At 35.6% G+C, this 21,400-nt stretch overlaps 1 long non-coding RNA gene across 2 annotated transcripts; it reads right to left on the bottom strand.

The window, feature by feature from the left end:
- Window positions 1–5,971: 5,971 nt before the first annotated feature.
- On the bottom strand, window positions 5,972–21,063 carry LOC141570713 (uncharacterized). Of its 2 annotated transcripts, none has more exons than XR_012495156.1 (5): window positions 20,849–21,063; window positions 10,670–10,767; window positions 9,817–9,892; window positions 8,013–8,091; window positions 5,972–7,047 (listed from the first exon to the last, which is right to left on the bottom strand). It is a non-coding gene; the product is annotated as an uncharacterized LOC141570713 (long non-coding RNA). The 2 variants fall into 2 exon arrangements; XR_012495155.1 differs by lacking the exon at window positions 20,849–21,063 and adding an exon at window positions 14,720–14,903.
- Between the last annotated feature and the right edge of the window lie 337 nt (window positions 21,064–21,400).

A 21,400-nucleotide genomic window follows, 5' to 3' on the forward strand; every position in this document is an offset into this window, starting at 1 on the left:
AAAAAAGGAAAACAATGAGAAAAGCAGAAGTTTAAAACAATTTATATTAGATCTAACCAGTTTTGTTCTTTTAATCTCTCTCTTGAGGACTCATTAGAGGTGAAAATTGGAAGCAAACCACCTCCTTCTCTGGCTACTAAGCTATAAAATATTATAGCCAAACTTGTCATAGCAGAGAGAGGAACACAGAGACATCCAGCTAATCTACCCCACCCCCATGAACAGAAAGAATTAACTCCGAAGGGAGTGTTGTCTAGGCCAAGAGGTGCTATGATCCCTTTCCTTTCTTTTTTTTTAATTAAAGTTTATTGGAGTGACAATGATTAGTAAAATTACATAGGTTTTAGGTGTACAATCATATAATACATCATCTATATATCACATTGTGTGTTCTCCACCCAGAGTCAGTGCTCCTCCATCACCATATATTTGACCCCCCTTTACCCTCTTCTAGAGCCCCCCTCTCCCCTTACCCTCTGGCAACCACTGGACTATTGTCTGTGTCTATGAGTTTTTGTTTCTCTATTTGTTTGTTTTGTTCCTTTGTTGATCCCTTTCTTTTCTTAGGGTCACCTACTTCAACGTATTAGGGCAAGTCAGACCAGACAATATAATTGAAAAGAATTCATTTGTTGCTTCTATTCCCTGTTATCCAATATAACCCATTTAAAATTGTGATTGATGCCCTTATACCATATTGTTCAAGGCTACTTTGGCTAAGAGAAGTTAATGTGGTTGCTTGTTTAATCTCTAAGCAAAAGGTGATTCCACCATCATCATGCTAGCATCCAAAGAACACAAAATTCTCAGGTTAAAATTTCAGAGCTACAGTACTATGTAAACATTTCATAGCTAATAAGAAACAAAAACTGCAAATTGCAGAAAGTGATGTTATATAATTGTTCATTTTCTTGTTTGTTAGTGGCTTTCTTCATGAGACTACGAGTATAAGCCCTCAGAAACTCTCCGGTTCACTACTATGTCTGCTGTGCTAGAACACAGCCTGACCCAATATAGAGGTTCAATAAATGTTTGTTGGATGAATAAATCAATAATAAAAGTTCTGTAGCAAGAAGTGAGTATTCTGGCAACATATTGCTGAGAGGAGGAATCAGATAGGGTATTTAAAATGAGACAAGAAGTATTTCAAAGGCAGAACAGAGGCAGTTCTCTAAGCCATAGATACATTGGGAGGATTGAAATGTGATATCAGAACTCACATTTTATATGCGTTATATACTTTACAGTTTATTGCATTTAATTAGGTATAGTAAATTTTATATATAAAATAGCTAAAACCAGAAGACCTCAAGAAGAATCTGACTTGGGGTTTATTGAATATGTATGGATAAAATTTGGAGATAATGGATTCACATTCCCTTTACACACACACACACACACATCTTATACACAGCCTACTCCAAAAAAAATTTTCCATGAGAAAATCAACAGGAATTTAAATATCATTGAATCACAGATAGAGAGTTGGGATATTACCTAAAGGAGGGTTTATTTTTTTATTCTTTTCTAACTGGAGTAATGAATGCCTTAGAGAGGGAGATACATTATAAAAAAGAAAGTATGACTAATTGATAACATAAGCTTTTTGTGTAGACTTCTGAAGATGATAGGATCCCCGGTGTAAGACTGATGTTAAATAGAGCCTGGAGAACTTCCTTATTGGTCAAGAGAGAAGAGGGATATAAAGGATGTAGATATAAGCCTTTATTGCCTGGCGGTGGACAAATTGGACATTGAAAGAAAATTGAAAATTTTACAAAAATTGGATAGTGGAAGTGAAATAATTAATGGAAAAGTGAATTCATTGGATGACATGATACAATACACAGAGAACCTTGGAGAATGAAAAAGAGTTAAATTCTGCTTCCACGTTGGAAAAGCAGTGTTGATAGACCCTTCTTTCCATGGAGGAATTATATTTATGATACACTGGTACCGGTGAGAGTAAAAATTTCTTCCTGGATTTCTATATCATGTTTATAAAGTATCGAGCATGTTGCCTGACATGCAGCAGGTGTTCGATGTAGAGTAGCTATTTATCATTCCTAGAGATAGTTGTATCAAGTGAAGTTTTAGCAGACAAACAAGCAGTTTGAATATTTCCTTCTAAAGTTTGCTTCTGTAATGAATACTTCTTGAATCTTGTCATGATGCAATTTATCACTTTCATCAGAATAATTATTGTATACATGTGACTATATACCTAAATATGGTGGCTCCAGTTTAGGATATATTTCTTCTTTGTCTTCAAGACCTGGGTAACTAAGATGTAGCATTAACAGTTTTCAAGATTTAGGTTCAAATAATCAGATGTGTTCATTAAAGATACCTTCTAACTCAAAGTCTGACATACAGGATTTTATTTATTTTCCACACAGACTACTTAGGATACAATGAATATGCATGTGATCCAGTGTTGAATGATTTATTTGGCTTCAGATAATGAAAATAGTGTTGGCTGAAGAGGCGTAGGTGGGGTTCATATACGAGCAGGCTGTGGTGATCAGTCATCCTTCCGTGAGCTATGGGAGTCATCCTGTAGGAACATGTCTATGTGAGGCTGTAAACCATGGCTCCTGTGGGGCATCGCATTATGCGTCCAGGCTGCTCAGACACTGAGAAGAACCTAACAATACCTCCTGGGAGATAGTTCTGGGAGAATTTGCATTTTTTCAAAGAGGCATCAAAGAGCTAATCTCCAAGATCTCTCTGGTGCCATGTGGATTAAATCAGGCAGCCATTCTATCACCAGTCAGGTGTAAAAAAGGTGAATAACACCTCAGGGGAGAAAAATACCATGAGGAAATCCATTCTCAAAAATGAAGAAAAAGAAAAAGGGGAAGAGATGAAAAATATGTATTATATATATGTATATATGTATATGTACATATATATATATGTAGGTATTATATATGTATACATATACATACATATTAGAGAATGTTTTTAAAGATTTTTCCTGAGTGTGTGAGAAAGTCAGACATTATTGTACTGAGTACATCCCCTACAAGCTATGAGTATACTTTGAACTGAATAAAAATCAGTCTTTTTCTCCTTGTATTGGCATTCAGAAGTTATAGAATGGGTGTCCATAATTAATCACTTATTAGTTTGTCTAAACAAGCCTTTTTACAACTGAATTATGTAGCAATTCCTGGGAAACTAAATACAAGAGAGAGGGAGCAGATCCAATATTCAGTTTTAAAAAAAGATAGACTTTCTGACAGGATCTAAAATTTCTATTATGTAAAATCAATGAAGAGATGATGTTTTCTAGCTTCAAATATTTTTTAAAATTATATATAATATAAAATACTTATGCTCTTCTATAGCTAGATTATGTTGTAGATTAATAGTTTCTAGACATTTTACAGAACACTATTTCAGGGTATGTAAATAGATATACAAAAAAGTTGCAATTTGTGAAGTGAGGTTTTTTTGTTTTGTTTTGTTGTGTTTATAATAATATAATAATAATTATAATAATAATAATAATAATTATTATTATTATTTTGGTCCATACACCTATGGAGGAATACTGGAAAAATGTAGTTACCATGAATTTAAATAAAATTTTTGTTTCCCTGGGATCTGGGAATGCAAACATAAATAAGACAGTGTACACTTTGAATAAGAGACAGGAAAAGCCTTCACAATGAACCATCACAATTATAAAGACATTAAATAATAATTTTAAAATTCTTTTTTTTCCAAAGTAGTAAAGAGGAGGGAGTAATTGACTTTACCAAGGAGTTATAGCTTCATAGAGGAAATGAAAGTAAGTTCTGGAAACAAAATGAGTTTGAAAGGGTTAGGAAGAGCATTTCAGTCAAAAAAACAACTGTAAATTCCTAATTTTTTCAAGCAAGGAGAAAATAAATCTACTTTTTTAGATAAATTAATCTAAAAGACAAATGAAGGATGAATGGGAGAGGGCAGTGGTATAGTTCAGAGGATGTGATCACCATGTGACTAAGGAAATCATTAAACCCCTTCCTCAGCACTTTACTGGTTCAGTCCTCCCACCACTGGGGCTGGGGGGGATTTGATTTACAAACTATCACTAAACTCAACACTTGAAGCTTGGAACTGTGGCACCTTTACTCCTACTTCTTATAGATTGTGAGGAAATGTTGGTTTTTATGGACTGGTCTAGAAAGTTGACATCTATGTCTGTGGTATCTAAGTTTCATACAACTGGGGAACAAATGATGTGTGTTTGTCCATTTTTCATAGGTCAAAGACTGTCTCTATAATCATATGTTTTCAGGAACTAGGATCTGATCTATTTTGTTTCCAGCCAGCAGAATGTGTGGGAACTGCTTGAAAATAAGTAGGAAATCTAAAGAGGTCCTCATGCCTTCTGAGAGCTGGCGAAGAGAAAACAGTGCTCCCTTCCAAATTTAAGGGCAGCTGGGAGCCAACAAAATCCAACCTTCCACATGATGGTGAAGCATGGATTTTCCACCCACATCACAGCTGGCTTCTTGAGTTGTCTCATCAGTGTTACCTACAAAGCATTCTTTGCCTGAGATAATTTGGCAGAATCTCCAACCCTGGGATATTGGAATGCAGCCAATCTATCAGCATAGAAGTTAGCTCCCAGGAAGCCCATGTGGCTATTGGATGTAGGGCTGGTTGAAAGAGAATGGTTCTGAGCAGTTTGGATAGTAAAACCTCCTTATGGACATAATAATTTATTGCCCAGGATGTTGGAAGCAGTATACACTAGTTTTCCGGCAGTCAAAAGCTCCACAAACAATCTGATCTGTGTGCTTATTTTATTTTGCTTTTCATTGCATTGAAACCAATCTATTTAAAATAAAGACACACGTGTTAGCAAAAGCATCTAGCAGACTAAAACTCTGTGTGTCTCAAAAGATGCTGGATTTGAAAATAGGAGTACTCTATTTATAACTTACAGCACTTTGCCACCTTGTCCCAATAGCATACTTATTGGACAGAAATCATGGTATTTGATTCTGGATAATTTGTGGGAATAGCTAGTCAGCTCCATTGACTTCTGCAAATCCATCCTTGTGATTACAAAGTAAATGGCTGTAATGATATCAAATTGATTTGCCCCAGGTTAAAAGGAGGGAGCTGTTTCTTAAAGCAAACAACAACAACAACAAAACAATAGCAACATACTTAGGAAAGGCTGAGATTCCATTTGTGAGCCCAGACATAGTTGAATAAAGCTGGGGTTATTGTGGTACTGGAGTTTAGGGGAAGGACTGATCCTTATCTCTGTGACCTAAGATGAAGTTGACCATTGAAACAGTCTACCCATATGTACAGAACAACTGTCAGTACTACCATTCAAAGTAAGGCAAAGCCTATCAATGGCAGAGGTTTCCACACCAGCTTCCTGTATTAGTTGACTAGGTCTTTTGTTGATAAACATGAACTGACCACCAAGGATTAGAAGACGCTTGAAGACAGTCAACAGAATAGGAGAGAAAAGCCTAGATGAACAGAACAACTAATATTAAAGGGAGCAGATATCAATTTGACAATCAGAATAAATAAAAAAACTGTAATTTCCATACTCAGATTGGTTTAACTAAAGAATAAATCTATTAAACAAGAATGGCTGCTTTGAAAGAGAAGTATGAGTGCAAGAAAAAGTTGTATCCAAAAATTAGTAATCCCCCCTCCCAGAAATTAATAGCATTACTAAAAGACTTAGAGGAAGAAATTTAAAATACAAAGCAAAGCTATCTATTTCTATAGAAACAGAAAACAATGGAAAATGTTAGAAATTTAGATAATAATGGCAGGAAGCCCAGTATTTAATAATAGATTTAAAGGTGAGGAGAAAAAAACAGTAAAGAAAGCATTTTAGTGAATTAAGAGAAAGATGTGGGTTGTAAAAATATTCTATTAGTGTATTTTCTTTTCAAATAAAAACAAAAACAACAAAAAAAAGCAACAACAAAAAAACAAGTTGCAGAATGTTATGTACAATATATTACCATTATCAAAATTCTATAATAGGCAACATAACAGTATTACAATGTTATAACAAATGATACTACACTCATGTAAAACCACAATATCTATTCTTTATGAGATATATAGAGATTGAGCCAAATCTTAAAAATTTGCAAGAGAATGATAAGCACAATCATTTTGCTTATTGAAGACATTATGAAATTCTCTAATTTTTTTTTTCATGTACATTTGGGGCACTCTTCAAATTAAACATCTATTATTATACACCCCTATTCGTTTTCAAGTCAATAGTGGAAAATGAATGCAGAAGAAATGACAGTACCAGTAAATGTTCTGAACCGAGCAGTTGAATATGCTTTCACCCCATTCTCAGGAAGTCATTCTCAGAGTATGCTGCACAAATCTTGATACAACTATATGATAAGTGAAATACTCCAATAAGGATTCCACAAATATGTATAGGGAGATAGCTAGCTAGCTAACCAGCTAGATAGGTAGATAGATGATAGACGTGTTCACATACATGTACATATAGAGACATACAATATAGACATGGAGATGGATATATAGACATGAATATATAGAGATGTATGGAGATAGAATTAGGGAAATAAAACACCCAACTAATGTCCTCCATATATAGAAAGGCATATAATTATGATATTAATACAGGAAGAAAGCAACATCTTGATTAGCTATTCAGAAATGTATAGAACCTGGAAAGTAGAGCAGAATATTTCTGTACTTTTCTCTTCAAGACACTTTTCAACTCACGCAGAGCTATCCTGAATGGGCCTCAGAATCCTTCCATCTTCCTCCTTCTCATCCAGTCTCACCTGCTCAACCTTTCCAATGCCCTTGTGTTTCTGCTAATCTCTGTCTCGAGATGGCCTCAAACTCTCAAAAATCCTGCACATAGTTAGTGCTTCCAGGAAAGGCTGCACTAGGTCCTTGCAGTTTCAATGGAGGTCAGTGTTAACTTCCATGTAATTTTGAATGAAGCCTCTACAGCTTTGGTGGTGTGTCTGAAGTTGGATTGCCATCCCCTCCAGAGCTTCACAGAGTGACCTATCAGAGTACATGACCATAATTTCAACAATTCTATTTATAGTCAGCTTTTATGAATCCTTTATAATATTTTATAATGCTCTATATTGGAATGGACATACACATAGTAGTATATAAAGTATAATTAAGTATAAATGGACCTATATTGCATTTTCAATTTGTTTAACAGAAAGGTATATTATCAAAGGCTACTCCGGAGAATAAAAAACTATCATGGACATGTTCAACTTAATATGTTAATTTTGCTGCATTTTATACAGTATCGATAGCAACAAAAAACACTGTATTTTTACACCATCTTGCTTTCCCCAACTAGGAAAAAAGAGAAGGAAAAAAGGGGCAAAAGAAATAATATCCTATCCTATAAGGGAAATAATGAACAGATAAAACACATTTAAAAATACGAAAGGGTTATGATTTTCAAAGAACGTCAGCTGTCCCAGGAGGAAGTAACGTGTGCACAAAGGACGTTGGGCGACTAGGTTGCCCTTGATGCGCTGTGTTCTAATTGTTCTTACTGCTTCTCTCTTGACTCCTCTAGTCTCCGCCACACATCAGCCATGGGAATCCTTCGTCCTCATAAATCAGAGCCTATCATTCTCCAGGTCTCAGCGCTCCATTTCTGCCCATCTCACTCAGTAGAAAATCTAAAATCCTAGTCATGTGCACGGAACGTGGCATCTGGCCCTAGGTACCTTCAGAATCCCCTGTCTTACTGTTCTTTTAACTTTGCTCACTGTCTTGATACAGCGATCACACTCCCTTCTAGCTCAGGGATTTGCTCTCCTGTTCTCTCCGTGTTCCATCTTCTTTCCTATGCACTCAGATGGCTCCCTTCTTCTCCTTTATTTCTATCACCTTTCAAGCGGTACCACCATTTCAAATGACCATTGTAACTGAAATGAGATCCGCACTCACTTTGTATCCTCTTATTTTGCTTTAATAATCCTCTTAGCACATCTTACCTGGTACATTATAGAGATGTTGAATTAAACAAATGAACACGGGAAATTCACTCAGTCCTCTTGACTTCAAATTTCGCACCTAAAAATAGGAAAGAGTTAAACATATTGATTTCTAGGAACCTATAAATACCCATGTTCATAACGAACGTACATTTGTCGGATTTAGTTTGGTTTAGTGGCATTGTTTTAGCATACTCAACAATCACATTTTTTTGGAATCTTCTCAGTGGATTGATGTTCTTTCCCAACATTTTAGCAATATTACTGTTCTCTCTGAAATGAATGACACTTTGAAACAGGTTTCTTTTCAGACTGAGAGGAGGGGGGTCAGTGAGATGATAGGAAAAGCTACAGGCCTTCTCCCAACATTTACAGAGTCCAGGGCAAGAGGCCTACAAACATATTTCTAAGAGTGTGAAAGTTATAAATCAAAGTATTTTCATGGCCCAGACTAGTTCCTGTCAGTTCCTTCACCCTCATGCAAACTGTTCCTAGGGTTTAGACCTTTGGGATCTGGAGTGCAAAAGGGCAGTGATTTTCCCCAGCCAGCTGTGCTGACCAGAACCTTAGATGGTGCTGGGCACCGGATGTGACAAGGCAGGGTGGAGGCAGGGCCTTGGCGGTGATAGACATGGTGACGGAGACTGACTGAGTCAAACTCCCCAAAGAGCCAGAAAGAGCAGCTTTCTTCCCCACAACATATCACTTTTCTGACTCAGAATTTCTAGGCAGTTCCAAAACTGTGCCACCCACCTCTAAAGATTTTAGATAGTGAAACTTGAACAAAAGCAGTCACTCTTTCTCTGTTTTTTCCCAGACAAAGGCTATAATTTTCTCATCGCACCACACTTCCCTCCCTCCCTGCCTCCCTTCTAGCCTGAGTGGTTGGCTCAGTTTAGCTTAAGTATTGATCTCTTGTGATTCTCATCATAGCCCGAATTATTAGCAAACACTCCAAAATTTGTCTTTGGTTTCTGAAAACAAAACAGAGCATTCTTGTGGTCAGTATTTGTAATATGTGGGATCCTCTGAGTCTTGGGGTCCAGAGTGAAGGTCCCTCTTGCCCAGGTCTGAGCACGGGAAGAGTTAAGGCAAGTCATGTCAATCACGTGAAGAATCACTCAGTTCTCAGGGATTCACTGACTCCCTCCAGCCTCGGACACACTATTTCACATTTCCATAACGATACTTGTTTTCTGATAATGTCTTAAACAAACAAACAAAAAAACCCTCTATCACTATCACGAGAACATATGTAGAGGTCAGTTTTAATGCTTAGAGATCACTTCATGGGAAATCTAAAATAATTCAGAAACATTGGATATCGTGCATGATGTGCCCTCAAGATGTTTTACAGAAAATGCTGGCAATTTGCATCTAAAAACTTTTTATTGAATAATGTGTAACTTGTGTTCTACTATATATCAAAAAGACTCTTTCCTTTAGTGAATTGAAGCTTAACCATAAATAGATAATAGTTGCTTACTTGGTAAAATATATTATTAGACCATAGAACAGTTATTATTAATTGAATTCTCATTTAGGGTAATTAGACTTCCTTTATTTTTAGAATATATACCGGACCATTGTATGTGCCAAGATTGAGAGAATGGATGGATCTGGGTTAGACAACCACCTTGAAAATAATAATAGTTATAATAATAATAATATTTTAAAAGCTCTAACCCTATTTCTTACTGTGTTACATATATAAAAATTTCACTTAAGATGGTGTGTTGACATACACTAACTTTGGATTTTTTGAAAGGTTGAATCTAAGTGACAAAAATGTCAACATATTTACCAAGTTCCCATGCAGGAGAAGGCATACTGCAGGCTGCTATAGGGAGATTCGAGGATGGGGAGAACAGTTCTTGATCCTAAAAAGAATATACTACGATGCATATATGAATTAGTATAGCATAACCCCAAATACAATTAATGTGTGCATAAAATCCAAAAACCTTTTTTATATGCACTGTCATAAAATTCCTGAAAGGAAGATAGCCATCTCAGATTCTTAAGTATATTATAGATAAGGTTATGACTTGACTGCTATCATGAGTTAGTAAAATAGGGGACTGGCATTGGAACTGTAAATCTTTGGATTTCAAATTCAGAGTTTTTCAATCACATGACGCTTTCTTTTTCAGATGAGACACTGCATTTTACAGGGCAGAGATTTTGGTTCTGGCTAAATCTCTGTCTTTAGCTGATGACAGTTGATGTTAGAGAAATCAAATTTATTTTAATATAAGTCCAAGCAATGTATTATTAAATAACATCATATCAATTATGGATCCCATAAACAGGGTAGAGATTAGATTAGCCAAGCTGTTTTCTAAATGGGAGTTGACTAGTCTTAGGGCATTTCTCAGGCAGGAGTTGAGAGTGGGTGAGGCCTCATTTGTTCTGTAGGTCTATGTTTTGTAAAGCAGTTAATACAGGGTCTGCAGTTGTAAGTGCTATACATGTATCTCTATCTTGATCTAGATCTCGATCTCAATTTCTATCTCTATCTATAAGCTGTTATTATTTTGGACTCTTCTTGAATCAGTGGAGAGTCAAGTAAACCTTCGGCTCAAAGAGAAATCCCAGGCTGCAGACATCAAGCTCCCTGCCCAGCAGGGGAGGCGGACAGATATCTCACAAAGTACCTCTCTACCAGAGCAGGGACGTTTGCCAGGGAGGTTGCTGGTGAGAGACTCATTGCAGCAGTTGGCTTCATAGCTTCCAATTCATCCTAAGTTCTTGCCTGTCAAAAGGGAAAAAGACAAAAGAAGGAAGAGGAGGAACACTTGACATACTGTGCTAATAACCGCCCGATTCTGCCTGGCATTGCCCCTCAACTCTAATGTGAGGGAAGCTTCAAAACTGGCACTAAGCTCATAAAAAAATATATCTGACACTGCAGGGATCACCCAGCTCTGGCCCATAAATAGAGAAATCAAGCTCAGGGAATCTCGGTATTGTCGTTTTACAAATACATTTTCTGTGGATGTAATTGTATGATTTTTCCATTTTTGATTGCATTTCTGCAAGGAACACTCTGCTTTGTTCACAATCAACAAACTGCCTTATTCTGGGGCAGCCGGTTTGCTCAGTGGTTGGAGCGCAGTGATCATAATACCAAGGTCTCTGGTTCGATTCCCACATGAGCCAGTGAGAAACAATGGCTTGAGCTTGGAGCTGAGCCGCTAGATTGAAAACAACGAATTTACCTGGAGCTGAGCTGCTCCCCCCACAACTAGATTGAAAATAGCGACTTGACATGGAGCTGATGGGTCCTGAAAAAACACAGTGTTCCCCAATACTCCCCAATTAAAAGAAAAAAACAAAACAAACAACGACAAAAACTGTCCCATTCTGATTTAGTCAGTCTCCACAGTAGACCGTGACCTTCCGAGGCAGACACCAATGTATTCCTTTCATTTTAGTATCCTCTAGTCCTATAATAATGTTGTGCACATAACTGTTAACAAATTAATGATTAGTAATATTAAGTAGGTCATACCCAAAGAGTCCAACTGAAAATTTCATGAAATTATGTAGACACTTTTTAGAAATAACTGAGTGACTATGGTCAGTTACATAATACAAATACTATTACAAATACTGAGAAACAATCCACTGAAAATTGCAAAAGAAGCACTGGCATTACAAGCATAGTTTTCAATTTGTAGATTTTACACAGTTCTGAAGATTATAACAACAGATAAAACAATTAAGTTTTTTGTTCTGATAAAAAGGGCTCAAACTCAGAATCAAAACATTTTCTAGTGGCTGTGGTACACTTTGTACGATGTAATTTTACTTGCTTGTTTTGAAACCACTAAACTCTTCATGTGACACGTGGGAGTTGATTTTTGGGCCATTATAGTCTAGCTACTTAGAGAATGTAATACATTAAACTGTGTTTGAGGTTTTGTATAAATGGCTCCTTATGTGATAATTGTAGGACTGAGGGGTATAAATTAAAGTTTCATTTCATGACCACATGCATATTCAGCTTATCCTGGGTCTGTGCAATTTGTTTCTCCTCAGTTCACACTGGAGTACTGTTAGGTCAGTGTTTTCCTCCAGAAGACAGTTCAACAGTTGGCTGTCTTCTTAACTGTTAACCGTTGTTGAATAAAACATTGATTTCAGTTAAACAAAGGACTTGTTAGAGGCATGTTAAAATAATCCAACTTGTTTTTTGTTTGTTTGTTTGTTTGCTTGTTTTTCATTAGAAAGCATTTATTTAAACCTTATTTTCATTGAAATCAAATGTCTGTTCAGGAGTGTTAGAATTCCTTAGAATCTTATAAAAGTAAGACATCAGGGAAACAATACTTCTCCCCCATTCTCTTTACCACCTTTGACTTGTAGGACACAACAAACTGGTCGATGGAAAACATTTACTAATTATTCCTTGACTGAATTAATAAACGAATCCTAACAGACAAATGTATCTTCCCACAGCTTTTTCTTTAGAAGACAAAATATAATGATATTTAAGTTGATAATTTGATGTCACTGTTTATTTTTGAAGGACTTTATTCTGTCCCTTCGCATGAGACTGGAAGTACAACAAGGCTTCCCTCGGTTAAAACAGGCATTTCAACTAAATGTCTATATGTAAATTAAGTGGGTTACTGGTCTTCATCCAGGTTCTGTTCTGATCTAGTGCAGCAGAGCCTTACATGAGGTAGGCTGTATTGTTGGATCAAGGATCCCTGGAAGAGAATCAAAATCTTTAGGAGAATAGCTAGGCATAGTAATGTGTGCCAGGAGCCACATACAGGTGGTTCTAGTTTCCCAATATTCCTTTTCTTTGTCCCCATGGTTACAAGGTAAATTGAGAAGCAAAATAATCATAATATAACATAGTTCATTAGTGAATGGACCACTTATAAAATTAAAAATCTGAATTCAAATTTCCCTTATCCCTAGTGTTCATATAGTTGGTGTTTTGCGAAAAATCGAATGCCTGCAACAGTACAATGCAGTACAGAGCAACGTGATGAAAAAGTAAAATTGGCAATGTCAAGATTGCATGAAACCAATAATGTGATGCTGGACAGCTGCTGAATCCAGTGCCAAGCTATTACCCTGTTAAGGTATAATGGAGTTAGAATAGACACATATGCAAAAGAAATCACTAATTCTTAGAGTAAACAAAGAAAAGAAACTGTGTGTGTGTGTGTGTGTGTGTGTGTGTGTGTGTGTGTGTTTAGATCAGGTAAATATTTGGACAAAGTTGTATGAGAGAACAGTAAGTGTTTCAGAAGAGAACATTTTGACCATCAAAGAATTAAAATATCTGTTGAAAATGCTGATGAATCTTTATTGTGCACAAAAATATGATTTTTGAGAGTTAATTTAGCCATGAAAGTCAAATGTGATGTTAAGGCTGTAAATGTGTTATAGAGAAAACTTTGTCAGAAAAATTATCCTTCGATAAACAAAGACAAGTAAATATTTGATTCATTCATTATTTGAATATTAAGTTCATTTTTCTAATAACTTATTTTGTTAAATACAAAATAATTTGAAAATTTTAGTTTCTTTTTAAAATAGAAATTCCAAATCAAACTATTTAAAAAAATTTTCCCTCTGAATTTAGCATCCATTGATGATTCTTACCTGTACCAATCTTTACTATGATGATGGCAAAATAATGGCTTACTAATCCATACTCTGTGGTATTTTACTAGAAGCAGGAGCTTTTTCTGCCCATCCTCCCAGTGAAATATCTGTCTGCTTTTCTATCCTTTTTAAAATTTATAATTTATTTTTGTCCTTAATTATTTTGATGCTCAAAGTGACCCATATTTTGCCAGCAGGAGACGATTTAAGGTGGCTATTATATACTTGTGACAGGCCTACATAATTTTTTTTTTTGAATATGTCCTTACTTTCTGGTATAACAAGATGTTCCAGGTCCATTTTCTACCACCCTGCTCTAGCCTGGAGCCTCCAAGGAACCAAGGATTATTTTAGTGGGAAATAATATTAAAGATATAATTTCTGGTCACTGTATGCTAATTTTTATTGTGGTATCTTCTAGGCCCTTTCAGCAGCCAGAGCTAGGAAAAAAATACACACACACACACACACACACACACACACTTACATATATACCTACATACTCATACGAGTATATGCATGTACTGACATACAGACATATCCATGTACATAAGCACATGCATTATACATACACATATTTTAGAAATCAGATGCTTGCACAAAATCCTACACTTCTAACCCATCTCCAGAGGTTTTTTTCTTGCCTTTCTCCATTTCATAGCTGGTGTGTCTTTTCTTCCACCGTGAAAATTCCGGCTCCCAACATTAACACATTTGCTCAATCCTATAACATATCTAAAATGGTTTCAGAATTGCTTCATCCATAATTTTTAACCAGGTAACTCTGATATTAGATTCATTGTTTTTCAGGTACATCCAATAAAGAGCTGATCTTAAAAAAAAAAAAAAAGAGGTTATAAAGTCTAAAAAAAGAAAGGCATTTGAAAGGTATAGATGAGAGGAAGCCAGTCCATAAAATGCTGACCTTTCGTCAAGTAGTGATTTTTCTGCTTTCCTGTGGGAGCATTAAGGAGGCAGTGATCTCATAGATTACCACTCATGCCATGACCTAGAGCTTCCGCCCAATATTTCTGCCAATTATGGAGACTTCCTTATGGTCTTAATAATGTGCTTACCTGTTTTCTTATGCTAGGTTGACAGTTTGTTCACTTCCCTTGGCCTTGACCTTGGCTTTGACATCCACAGGAGGCAGGCAGGCTGTCAATACTATATCAGAATAGTGCAAAAACCGTCTGGCAGCTAGAATCTGGGACAACTACGGCAGCTCCTGCAGATTTGTGTTTTCCATGTGATTATTCAGCTGGCTCCCCCCATCCTCAAATGTTAGAATGCATCCTAATGCCTGAGGGCTAATACATGTAATTAGAGAGGCGTGGTTTGTGCTATTCCCATCCCATCTGCAACAGCTTGAATACGAATGCATTAGTCATTAGGAGTTACAAACCCTGACCTACTGGATACCCAAAGGGCTAAAAGGCTAGGGGTGGACAGCTTGGAAGGAAACCATCATTGTTTCTGACCTTGGGTGATTAAATGAGCCCAAATGAGAGTTCTATTCTGCATCTCATATTTAAAAAAGAAAAGAAAAGAAAAAAAATTGAAAGATTCCACTTTTAGGTGTTTCCATGAGACCCATTATTTTTAGCTGTGTTTACTTTTTTTACATTTATAAATTTAGGGAGCAGTATAAGTGTACCAATATAGCATAGCAAATTAACAGTTTCCAAAAAGGATGTAAGAATTAAAAATTATGAAAATGTATATTGGAAAAATACCCTTTAGTTAAATTTTTCTTACTAATAATAGAATACATTGATGTTCATCATTAATAATTAGGAGTAAGACAAGTAAAAAAGATTCAGAAGAACTGGATTTGTGTCCCTTTTGTTTCTTTCTGGACATAGCTCCCACTAGTTAGCTTTATAATTTGGGCAACTTGGTATTCTACACAAATGAGGTGGTATATATGACAACAGGTTAGAAAGATCTTTGTCTTTGAAATTTTTACAATCTATTTAACAAAGAAAGAGCATTGACTGAGTGAAAAAAGAAGAAGAAAAAAAGGCAGAGGAGGAGGAGGAGGAGGAGGAAGAGAAAGAGGAAGAAGAGGAAGAAGAAGAAGAAGAAGAAGAAGAAGAAGAAGAAGAAGAAGAAGAAGAAGAAGAAGAAGAAGAAGAAGAAGAAACAAAGAATAGAAATGATGAATGGAAGCTTCTGAAAAGGTCCCGACTCGTGTTCCTAACATTGAGGAGAAGCTCCCAGAATATTTTCCCAATAGTAACATTATACCTGAATGCTATCCTAACCCTTTGTGCTTCACAATCATAACCTCAGTAATGTATGAAAATGGAGAAAATTGGTATGAAGGAACTGAACGAAAAAATGAGGAAGACAGGAAGGAAGGAAAGAAGAAAGGGAGGGAAGGAGAAATAGAGGCAGAAAGAGAGAGACAAGAAGATAGATGGAGAGGACAGAATAAAACCATAAAAACCGAATAGGAAAAAGAGTACAATGAGGTAGGTCTACTTATTTACTTTGTGCTCAGCAAGGATTTTCTTCTATTGCTTCAACTTCTCCACATTATAACCACCTTGCTGAACTCAACTACCATTCTTTTCTTCCCCCTTGTTCACTCTGTTTAGCAGTTTCTCAGTCATACCAAATATGTTTTTGCTGCAGGAACTTTGGCAGTTATTAGTCTATACCTTCTCTCTGAAAAATCTTCTTAATTTTTCTGTTAACTTTATATCAGTGAAGTCTCCCGGGATCACCTATTCATCAACATCTAACATATATAGAAGGTGCCAAAAAATTGTATCCACATTTTAAGAAAGGAAAACTGTATTAAAATTGTAATACTCGATATATACCGATAACAAAAGATAAATGCAAGTCACATTTGACTTCTGCAATTACAAGAGGTGCTCAGAGTGGTTACCATCAGCGTCCAGACACTTCTGATTACATCAAACTACTGCTTGAGCAACGTTAACCAAAGTGTCCACTTATGTACATTTTTTTGGCACTCCTGGTATATTTTTTACTTATTTACTTGTTTATTATCTGCTTCCCTCCACTAGAAAATATGAACTTTATGAGAGCAGGACTTTGCCAATTTTATTAATTCTTCAATTCCCAGGACCTAGAAATGGTTCTAGATTCAAGATATAGATAGCACATGGCAGGTGCTCAGTGATTCGTCATTGAGTGAGTTAATAAATGATTAGAACAGGAAAGGCTGGACATAGGTAAAATTGCAAAGGAAACTTTGTTTAATTTTGCTCTCCCTTGATCCCCTTTTCACTTTCTTTCCCCTCTCCTCAGAGGCTGGTAGCACTGTGATAGAAAGAACATGGTCAGAAAGATTTGTGATTGATTCCTGGTCTTATGAAATTGGACAAGTGACTTATCTTTCTGAGACTTGCTGGTTGTCTTCTGCGAAATGGGAATAAGTTTTCCCTTTAGAATTGTTACAAATATTAACTAAGATTAAGAATATAAATTGTCTAGTGCAGGTTTTTGGCACATTAAGACATTCAATTAATCCTACTTTCTCTTTCAGAATCACTTCTTTTTTACTTAATGCTACTCAAGAGACCACATTGGACTTTACTGATAGGTTGAAATAAATACATAAAACAAATTAGAAATAGAATAAAAGGATTCTAGGTAGTGAACACACAATGCAATATATAGATGATGTATTATAGAATTGTACATTTGAAACCTGTATAATTTTACTAACCAATGTTACCTCAATAAATAGAATAAACTGTTATCTAGTGTATAGATAAATAAATGTACTAGAATATAGTTTTGGTAAATCATAGGCTTAAAACAAAATCAATCGTAGCCATGATATTTTAGAGTTAACTATACAGCACACTACACTGTGATGTCTCCTTCCTATCACTGGTTTTAAATAGTAGATACAATAGCTCTTAGACCTCATAAATTTAGGTTTTTTTTCACTATGAAATTCATACCTTCTGCTAAGCCACATAATTCTTACCCATGCCCTGAGGAAAATTTATTAAGTAACAGTTATTGTGAAGGTAACTGTATTCTATCCTCAGAAAAGCTATTTCGGGGCAAGAAAGTGCTTTGCCAAGATGTCCAGTAAAAATTTGTTCCTGTAATTGTATGTGGGACAAGCATTCGGTGCCTAGGTCACATTAGGATTTATTTTAAACTCTCAGAATGACTGGGAGGGAATTTTGACATATCAATGTACACTTAAATAAGATAAACATTACCAGGGAAAACTTCAGCAATACTTTATATTTGTGAATGTAATATTTGGAAACTTAATGTAGCTTTAAAATAAATCCTGTCTTTACATTTGTCATTCTCAGTAAGTGAGTTGCCATAATTTGTTTTAATTTCAATAAAACTGCCTATGTGAGTGTTTAGAATTTGTGGCAGCACATACAAGAAAGAGAGAGAACAGTAAAGAATTATTAGAGAGAATTACTTTGTAATTATATTCAAAGAGTGATATTGTGAGATACAGCCTTAGATAAAACATGAGTCCTTTGTTTATAACCTTCTCTTTCCATTGATCTTCTCTCTATGTTGGATAAATGTACAACTCAATGGAAAGGGATGAGATTTGAGCCAAGTAGCTTCTTTAACTTACTGCCTAACCAAAGCCTGTTATCATGCATTACGTGATTTATAAGGCAATGTCCCAAGTGTTGTGTTGAATTTTTACAAGAGACCAAGAGTGTTTTAGTTTACATTAAAAAGTCCATCGTAAGCTGTTTTTGTAAACAATATGTGGCATAAATCCCTATTAAAAATCAGGAATTTAATTGTATTAATTGGGCTATCATCATCTGGTTAATAAATGAGTTCTTAACAGTGATGCAGTAAACAACCTTAACTCCTCCTTAAGACTGGGGCAGTTCGATATTTTGTCACTCATACAGAAGCTGCAAAAGAGATATTGACATATGGTATATTTATCTTTGCAATATTTCCCACATTTTTAAATTGATTATAACATTTCAAAAAGCCCTAAAGTGAGGACGTATATGCATATTTACTTCTAAGTTAGAGAAGACGCCTTTGAGACACCCAGGTAAAGGTGACCCGATCACTGGGCTAGCAATAAAAAAAGTCTAAGAGATAGTCCTAGGTACCATTAATCCAGAGTTCCATTACTCTAGGACAAATAACTTAAACTTATTATAACTTACTACATACAAAAGTTGCCCCAGATCAGTGATACTCAAGTCATGATGTCTGGAGCCCTGAATTTCAGAGGCACAGCAGGGCTGCCTCAGGACACTGGGGCTTTGGGCTTCCTTCTTTAATCAAAGCAACCTTAATTTTGTTTACTTATAAATCAGGACTCTATATGAAATTTACTTAAACAATAGATTCTACTTTAAAAAAACAAAGTTATGAAACCACATACAAGATTCTTTCTGGTTCTTCTCTGCTCTGTGGTTATCTTATTTGTCAAAGATTGCAGAGGGAGCTAGTGCTAGTTAAAAAAATAAAATCCTTATATCAGCACAAAGAGTCAAGATTTTCTGTTGTACATTTAGAATTGTAAAACTAAGCTTTTTTTTTTTTTTTTTTTTTAATCAAAAAGCTATAGTGGTTCATTTTAGCAATGAGCAGAATCAGGGCCAGACAACTTTTTATGTCTTAATCTTATTTTCATTTTTATTCAGATTTCAGGCATGCACTAAAGCCCCATACAAGAGGCTACTTTCTCTTAAAATAAGCTCTCATTAAAAAAAAGAAAAATCTTGGATTCAGGGTGCAGGAGGTATCCAAGGTTAACCTGAAACATCCTGTCACACGGAAAGTAAGCAAGCACACGATCAAAGACTGTTGAAGGCACAGCAAAAAGACTTCAGAGACATTCTGAAGAAGCGTTCACTGGCCAGTGGCGGAATGACTTGATCTACAGGAAATAATAATACTAACTACAATGGAATGAGACATAGCAAATACTTTTAAATCCATGAACTCATAATCATATCACCCCCCTCTCAAAAAAAAAATATCCCTGTTGCTCAATTTTAGAGGATGTTAGTGAACCAACTTATTATTTGATGACAGGAAAATAAAGGTAAAATAATTACTGATTCTCCCCCCACATAGGACCACCCCTTGGTGTAACAGTGGTTGTTGCGGAAGTTTATTTCTTTTAAATACTCCAGCCTGTTAATAAAATAAGATATTCTAAATTTAAAATATCAGAATTTTCAATATCTATTGAAATAATGGATCAAAGAAATGGTCATCAATGCCTGCTAACAATCACACACAAAAAAGAAAGGAATAGCCAGATATTATGTGCTTGTGATAAAAGTACACAACAATCTATGAATTAGCCTTGCCAGGAAATTGAACATAAATCAGTCTTCTGAACAAGCCCTTATAGCTATAGGGGTACAAATTTACAGGAAACATAGGAGATAGAAAAACATGATAAATGATGTGTGGCTATCCGATCAGCAAAATTCAGACAATAGGTAACTCTATACAACAACTCTATACAAGTGTCTTAAAAAGATAAATTGTGAGTGAGAGAGAGAAAGAGAGAACTCTATACATTAAGAGCCTCAAAAGACATGTCAACTACTTAGAACCTATCAACCTTATTTCAATCATGATTCAAAAAGCATTAAAGGGCAACTGAATAAATTTGAATACTGACTGGATATTTTGGGATGTTAAAGAGTCAGTGTTAAAATTTTACACAAGAAAGAAGTATTGTGATTATGTTTAATAAAAATAATATTTTTTTCTTGTAAAGATTCATAATGAAATATGAATGATATTATTTGATGTCTGGAATTTTATTCAAATAGTCTTGGTTAGGGGAATGAAGACGAATATGAATGAAACACAATTGCCCATAAATTGACAATTGTTGAAGCTGGCTGATGCTGGATACGTGGAAATACTCGTATATCACACATTTTTCTATGCCTTTGACTATGTTTGAAATTTACTATAATATAAATTTAAGAGACAGTATTAAAACTTAAAGGAAGTCTTTATTCTTAAATTAAAATTCTACTTCTGATGGTATCTTCAATTTTAACATCAGTACAAAGTCTCCACATGTAGGTGAGTTTTAGAAGGACCATCAGGCTCTCCTCAAACTGTGGGATAAGTTGCTACAACAACATACAAGAGATACAAAGATATCTTCAGTCTGTTAGTGGACTGTTCCTTTCAACATTGCCTCTGTTACTATGGATGTCTGAGACACTTACCTTCTATTTGCAAAAGCAGAGCTTATGATTGCCTGGGAAGAACTGGATGGAGGTAGTGAGAAGATGGCAGTGGGATGAAGGTGGTCATGCGACCAAGTCTGTCACTTGATCTCAAGAGCAGGAAGTCATCCTATTTCTGCATCATACAAAAGCTGATGTACATGAAGTTGTCCATGACCCCTACAGGGAGGAATGAACATGGCCTCTCAGCCTGCATATGCTACGGCTTTCTCTCATATGCTAAGGAGAGTCTGTAGCACTGGATTTATATATATATATATATATATATATATATATATATATATATATATATATATATATATATATATATATTATTTTTGTCCTTTGTACTGATCCCTTAAACTGCTTGGCAGTCCCCAGAGGCTTGCTTTCTTTTTACTGAGTCACCACATATCAGAATCCTGTTCTCCAACTCTCATTCTCCCCTAAGATACCCATCATCTGAAATCTCTGCCCACAACCTACGTTGACACTCTTAGATTACAGAGGAAAAGGGGGAGGTATTTGTCCTCAATTCCCCTTTATATTCTG

The sequence above is a fragment of the Rhinolophus sinicus genome, linkage group LG03 (genome assembly GCF_036562045.2).
Source record: "Rhinolophus sinicus isolate RSC01 linkage group LG03, ASM3656204v1, whole genome shotgun sequence".
Lineage (NCBI taxonomy): Eukaryota > Metazoa > Chordata > Mammalia > Chiroptera > Rhinolophidae > Rhinolophus > Rhinolophus sinicus.